Here is a 7,222-nt window from a genome sequence, read left to right on the forward strand (position 1 = left end):
GATGGATGGATGGATGGATGGATGGATGGATGGATGGATGGATGGATGGATGGATGGATGGATGGATGGATGGATGGATGGATGGATGGTGTTGTAGTCCGTCCCGGGAGGAACGTAGTTTGAATTAATCCTCGCAAATCTGGCGTTGGTCTTCCCTTACTTATGATTTCTTGCTTTGACTGACAGTCAAGTTCTGACAAATTTCTTATCTTCGAGATTATATCCTTCATTTTCAGGGAAAATAAAGCCAAATAGCAACGCGTTGACACCGAATGTTGTTGGTTGTTTTTCTTTTCTTTTTTTTTCTTCTTAATTTACTCTCGCATTTACTCGTGTCGTGGCTCACTATCGCCCCATTTTTGAGGCAAAAGTATTGGCTGCCTCAAGGCACGCGCCTTTTCCCGCTGACTGCAACCACGCGCCGTTTGCACGCGCTCATTACAGTGTGTGTGTGTGAGTGGTGCACATGCTCACACGCACGCCCTGAGAGGCATTACCTGTCACTGCCTCAGCTTTAATGATTCTCGTCTCCCGTTGTTACTTGAACAAGAAATATAGCTATTTTGACAATGAAAATGATCCAAATGTATAGGAAAAACACCAGAATTGCATTAAAAGCATATACCTCAGGACAGCTATTAAATTATGTTTTATTATATTATTCATTTTTGAACAATTTATGATGACAGCTGAGGAAACCATGTTGCCCTGGTCTCACCTGCCTCATATGAGTGCACGTGCCTGCTGTGATCTCCCTAGCAACAGGCGCAGAAGATGATGCGCAACATATTCCAAACACAAAAAAAGCTATTCCAAAATGCCGCAGGTCAAATAAAAGCATATGAAGCTGTGATTGTGTAGGATTTTCATAGACATTAACCATGTGTGCCAATTTAATCCCACACAATCATCACATTCCTACGGAAGAGGATTAGGGCCAGTGAAGAAAAAAAAAACGAGGGGTGACTGGATTCTGACTTTTTTTCTCAGAATTCTGACTTTATTCTCAGAATTCTGACTTTAAAGTCAGAATTCCGACTTTATTCTCAGAATTCTGACTTTAAAGTCAGAATTCCGACTTTAAAGTCAGAATTCTGAGAATAAAGTCAGAATTCTGACTTTAAAGTCAGAATTCCCAATTTCTTACTTTAAAGTCAGAATTCTGACTTTATTCTCAGAATTCTGACTTTAAAGTCGGAATTCTGACTTTATTCTCAGAATTCTGACTTTATTCTCAGAATTCTGACTTTAAAGTCAGAATTCCGACTTTAAAGTCAGAATTCTGAGAATAAAGTCAGAATTCTGACTTTAAAGTAAGAATTCCGACTTTAAAGTCAGAATTCTGAGAATAAAGTCAGAATTCTGACTTTATGGCGTGGGGTGGCGGAGGGAAAGTCAGCGTGGTGTGGTTTTGACCAGCGAGGACATTATGTCGTCAACGAGTGACTTTTTGCGTGCCAGAGGATTGCCGGAGGACGTCATTTCACTCTTGGAGGAGCAGGGGGTGAGTAAATAAAGCATTGAGTTCATTTTGGTGACTGTTGCGTATATAACTGGCTCCGTGTAGCATGTAGCTCCGTTGCTAATTGATAGCTCTTGACGGGATGCGCCGCATTTACACGTAAAGAAGCATTATGCGTATTTGTGTACATTCAGTAGTCAGTTTTATTAAACCGATGACGTAATGTACGATTATAAATATATATATATATACATACACGTCACGGCAACGTCACAAAGCGTTGGTAAAACATCGCGACTCGCGTCATCAAACCACTTATATGCCTTGCTGACTCCATACCATAATCCGTGGCTAGCTCATTTTAAGTATGTACACACTCACATTAAGTCAACTGATGATTGAAATAGTGCATAAAATGAAATAGTGCATAAAATGAAATAAAAAAACACATAGACTTCAGGTATAAATGTGGTTTAATAAATTCTTAAAGATTAAACAGTTGCAACATGTTTGTCGAGTGTGGATTTGATTTACCATAAGTATTATATTTGTGCTTCATTCTTTCAAATTGATTCTGTGTGACGGATATTTTTTTCAATCATCGTGCAGATTGACAGTGATGTCATCACACTGATGGACGATGCCACTCTTGCCAATTACATCCCTCGCTATGGAGACCGCATTGCACTCTTTAATTTTTGCAAGACGAAACAGCCTACATCCAAAAGAAAAAACGGACTTTTAGAAAAACTACGTGAAAAAATGAAACTCAGGAAAGATAGTGACAAAGAGGACACCACCTCAAAGACACAACCACAAGAGACAAAGAAGCAGAAAACAACAAGAAATATTGCAATCGGATGGATACACAGTGATGGAAAGATGACCAAACAGGTGAGGGAGAAGCAGGGAGGGGGTACCAGAAAACTTCAAATGTCCACAGAAGCTGGGTTGAAAGACATTCTCAAGGAAGGAAAAAACCTATTTTTCCCAGATGGAATTTCTCCCAAAGGATCACAATTAGACTTTGAGTTCGAGGTTTGGGATTTCAAACAAAACTGCCTCACTGATGACACCTGCCATTCCATCGGCTATATGTACGAGGCTGCAAAGCTAACATTGCTGCGTTTTTACATTGCAACAAGACCAAAAGACAACCAAGATGATGTCCACACACACAAGGAAGTTACGTCAGACAATGGCAGTGAATACAATGCCGCGGAAAGTGACAAGGTCTCTGTTTATTCAAATGAAGTCTACCAGCCATTCAACATTTCTGTTGATTCGGAAATTACCTTTGGTCCCACATATGACACAGAGGAAGATACAGAAGTCACAATGATCTACGATGGTCCTGCTATGCCCCTCAATCTACCTGATCCACAGGATGTGTTGACTATAACTGTCCACTCCACTGACACATTGAATGATATGATAAGAGCATTCTGTACAGAGGAAATATTGAACAAAACACTCAGTGTGAAACGCATACTCCCAGATGATAGAGAAGAAGCAGGTGTTGGGTCTGGAGTACTGAGAGATGTTCTCACCTGTTTCTGGCAGGAATTCTATGACCGATGCACCCTTGGTACATCAATTAAAGTGCCATTTATCCGTCATGATTTTTCTGCAGCAAAGTGGAAAGCAGTTGGGAGAATACTTATAAAAGGTTACCAAGATTGTTGCTATTTCCCAAACAAACTTGCATTTCCTTTCCTCGAGCAAGTGCTTTTCAACTGTGTCTACAGTGATCCAAGGGCCCACTTTCTGCAGTTTGTGAGCAGCCAGGAGCGTGACGTTTTGATGGACGCAATGAAGGACTTTTCAGAAGTGGACCAAGATGATCTTGTGGAAGTTCTTGACAGCTATGGGTGTAGAAAGAGAATCACACCTGAAACCTTTCCCACAATACTGCAGGAAATAGCGCACAAAGAGCTTGTCCAAAAGCCCATGTTTGTTATTGACTGCTGGAGGGAGGTTACTTTTCACCATGACTTCATAAGTCCTGACGCACTTAACAAGTTGTGCTCTGACTTGCAACCTACTTCCAAAAAGGTCTGCCAACTGCTGACATTTCCAAATGATTTAACCTCAAAGCAGAAGGAAGTGGTAAATCATCTGAAAAGGTTCATCAGGGAGTTGGATGAACTCAAGCTTCAGAAATTTCTCCGGTTTTGCACAGGATCTGATCTTATTGTCACCGACACCATCCTTGTAGAGTTTCAACAAATGACAGAGTTTAGTAGAAGACCAGTGGGGCACACATGTGGAAAGGTTTTGTACATTGCTGACAGCTATGAAAATTTCCCAGACTTCCGATCAGAATTCAATGCCGTTCTCGAAAGCAATATCTGGGTCATGGATATTGTTTAATTCTGTCAATAACATAATTATTCGTTGTAAGTTGCATCAACACAACATATTTTGTTCACTGTTCTTATTGGTCAAATAGAAACAAACTTTATATTTGTTCCTTCACTGTTTTTAGAATTGTATAGAAACAGCTTGCATTTGGTATTGTTTATTATATAAAAATTCTAGGGTTTTATTAAAATGACCCAAGATGTTATGCATAACCGTTGGATGGTTGTTTTCAGCAGCTACATAGTATTAAGTGAATGCTTCTGTAAAAAACAGTAGTAATATTCTATTGCATTCAATAAACTCACTCTTCATCCACTATGTATTTCCTGACTGCACCTGAATGTTGGTATTTAAAAATAAACTATTATGTTGTACAGATGACTTCCAATGAAAAGACAATTTTTAATATACAAGTAATACATATTTAAGCAGTCAATTTCAGGACATTTCAAGCAAAATGTAACATCTTTGTTTTTGTTAGTCACAAATGGAAAAAAATAACCATAGATCAGGTAAGCATAGTTAAAAAAATAATAATTTTGCAATGAATTATTCTGGAAAATTTGGGTCATTAAGGAATATTCAAAGGTCAAGAAGGCATTGTAAGACTAAAAAAACATAGTAACTGAGTATATAGGCTACTGATTAAAAAAAATCTGAAAAATTATTTTCTGAGGAGTTTATATGTTCATTACATCAATACGCTTGTCAAACAATCTTCAGTAATTCCTCTCTCAACGTAAGATACAAGTCACTTGCATGCAATGGATCTGATGGAGCGTGCCATTCATTTTCCTCCATTAGCAGACAACACAGTTCAAATACAGTTTCATCGCAAGGAAACTGGCATTTTGGAGTGCACTCTTCCATACATGCAGTGATATCTTGCATTCCAGTGGGTTTCAGTCGATCCTCGGCACTGTGCATGGCAGGGAATGAATACATGACGACTGGCCGGCCTGAAGCTGTATCACCGTTCGACCTTGGTCTTATTTTGTGTGAGTTCCATGTGTTCACAACTTCATCCAGCTCATCCTACACAAGAGCAGCATAGTTAAGTATTTAAGTACATTATTTTTTACTACTCATTTATTCATTTCAAATTCAAAAACATGATGGGGAGATAAAATATTTTACCTGCACAAGATTAAGAAAGCAGAACTGGATAAGACTTTTATCCAGAAAATCTCCTGTGTAGTGACCATCCTCCTGAAAAGTTTGAAATAAATTAATCCAGAACTGTGCGCTCTGTTTGCGAAGGATGGACCACCACCCTTCAATGCGCTGATTGGCAGTACTTCTCCCATAAAGAAAACTTTTCTCCCCAGCAAAATTGTCAGAGTGGTTTTGTCGCAAAAACACTTGCATCTGTTCAACACAGCCATTTTCTGTGCCTCTGTCTGCACGGATCCTCTCTGGACATCCACCAATGCGCGAAACTGTTTTGATGAAATAACTTGCAATCACCTTGGGATCATTGTTTGTGGTATAGGCCTCTGCCCATAACACATACCGGCTAAACCCATCAATACAACCATTGATGCAAATCCCATAGGGTTTTAATTTATCATAGCCATCCATGTGCCAAAGAGCATTTGGGCCTCGACAGCTGTACTGACGTCTTCTAAGGCGTCGTGCTCTTCTTAATTCTACGCCGACTGGGTCAACCAATTTTATAATTTGTCTTATTGTATCTTGTGAGACAACAAATCCTTTTTGAATCGCACGTAGATGAAGCCAGCGATAACCTTGCATCTGGCCACAAGTCAGGATTTCATGCTGGACAAAAGCCAACACATCTCCCAGGTCCGACTGATTCTTTCTTCGGAACAGACCAAGTCTTTTACAAGTTCTCTTCAGAGTCCGAATACTTATAATAGTCTGAGCATTATGTGCTAAAACTGCAAGTATTTCCTTGTTGCTGAATGCAAGTCTAAAGCATAGCTTGATTAAGTCATCCAAATCCGGCTTTTCAGGCACTGGTTGAGTTGCACCCTCCATCAGTCACTTTATCTGCACAACAAAGAAAAAACAATTACAATTTGTCAAACAACAGTGGGCATTTTGAAAACATGACTTTATGACAGTATGCTTATTGTAGAAAGTTGTTTTTAATAATAATGTTCTCACCCCTGATACAATGTCAGGTGTAACTTCACTAAACAAGTCTCATCCAGTGAGTAAATAAAGACGTGCGTGTGTGCATGATTATACTTCAAATGATGTAACCTTGAATTGTGGCACGTAGAATCTCTACTCTTAAACAACAGCGTGATCAGTGTATTGAGTTAAATTTAAGGTTCAATGATAGTGCAGCCGGCCACAATCAGCAAGGCATCGTTTATGCCGCGAGTCGTTGTGCTTTAGCGACTCTTTGTGACGTGTGTGTGTGTGTGTATGTGTATGTAAGTATATATATATATATATATATATATATATATATATATATATATATATATATATATATATATATATATATAAAATCGTATATTACGTCATCGGTTTTATGAAACTGACTACTGAAAGTACAAAAATAAGCATAATGCTTCTTTACATGTAAATGCGGCGCATTCCGTCAAGAGCTATCAATTAGCAACGGAGCTACATGCTACACGGAGCCAGTTATATACGCAACAGTCACCAATATGAACACAATGCTTTATTTACTCACCCCCTGCTCGGTTTAATAAAACTGACTACTGAATGTACAAAAATACGCATAATGCTTCTTTACGTGTAATTGAGGCGCATCCCGTCAAGAGCTATCAATTAGCAACGGAGCTACATGCTACACGGAGCCAGTTATATACGCAACAGTCACCAAAATGAACTCAATGCTTTATTTACTCACCCCCTGCTCCTCCAAGAGTGAAATGACGTCCTCCGGCAATCCTCTGGCACGCAAAAAGTCACTCGTTGACGACATAATGTCCTCGCTGGTCAAAACCACACCACGCTGACTTTCCCTCCGCCACCCCACGCCATAAAGTCAGAATTCTGAGAATAAAGTCAGAATTCCGACTTTAAATTCAGAATTCTGAGAATAAAGTCAGAATTCCGACTTTAAAGTCAGAAATAGGGAATTCTGACTTTAAAGTCAGAATTCTGACTTTATTCTCAGAATTCTGACTTTAAAGTCGGAATTCTGACTTTATTCTCAGAATTCTGACTTTAAAGTCGGAATTCTGACTTTAAAGTCAGAATTCTGACTTTATTCTCAGAATTCTGACTTTAAAGTCGGAATTCTGACTTTAAAGTCAGAATTCTGAGAATAAAGTCAGAATTCTGAGAAAAAAAGTCAGAATCCAGTCACCCCTCGTTTTTTTTTTCTTCACTGGCCCTAATCCTCTTCCGTACATTCCCCACTCGATCTGACCTTTGAGATGATTAATACAA

General features: G+C 39.0%; 2 long non-coding RNA genes across 2 annotated transcripts; one reads left to right on the forward strand and one right to left on the reverse strand.

The window, feature by feature from the left end:
• Positions 1-1,213: 1,213 nt before the first annotated feature.
• Positions 1,214-4,225, forward strand: LOC125970675 (uncharacterized). Its single transcript, XR_011087040.1, has 2 exons — positions 1,214-1,504; positions 2,072-4,225. It is a non-coding gene; the product is annotated as an uncharacterized lncRNA (long non-coding RNA).
• LOC125970683 (uncharacterized) lies at positions 4,209-6,861 on the reverse strand. The gene is made up of 3 exons (XR_011087036.1): positions 6,678-6,861; positions 4,964-5,839; positions 4,209-4,861 (listed from the first exon to the last, which is right to left on the reverse strand). It is a non-coding gene; the product is annotated as an uncharacterized lncRNA (long non-coding RNA).
• Between the last annotated feature and the right edge of the window lie 361 nt (positions 6,862-7,222).

Source organism: Syngnathus scovelli, chromosome 6 (assembly GCF_024217435.2).
Source record: "Syngnathus scovelli strain Florida chromosome 6, RoL_Ssco_1.2, whole genome shotgun sequence".
Lineage (NCBI taxonomy): Eukaryota > Metazoa > Chordata > Actinopteri > Syngnathiformes > Syngnathidae > Syngnathus > Syngnathus scovelli.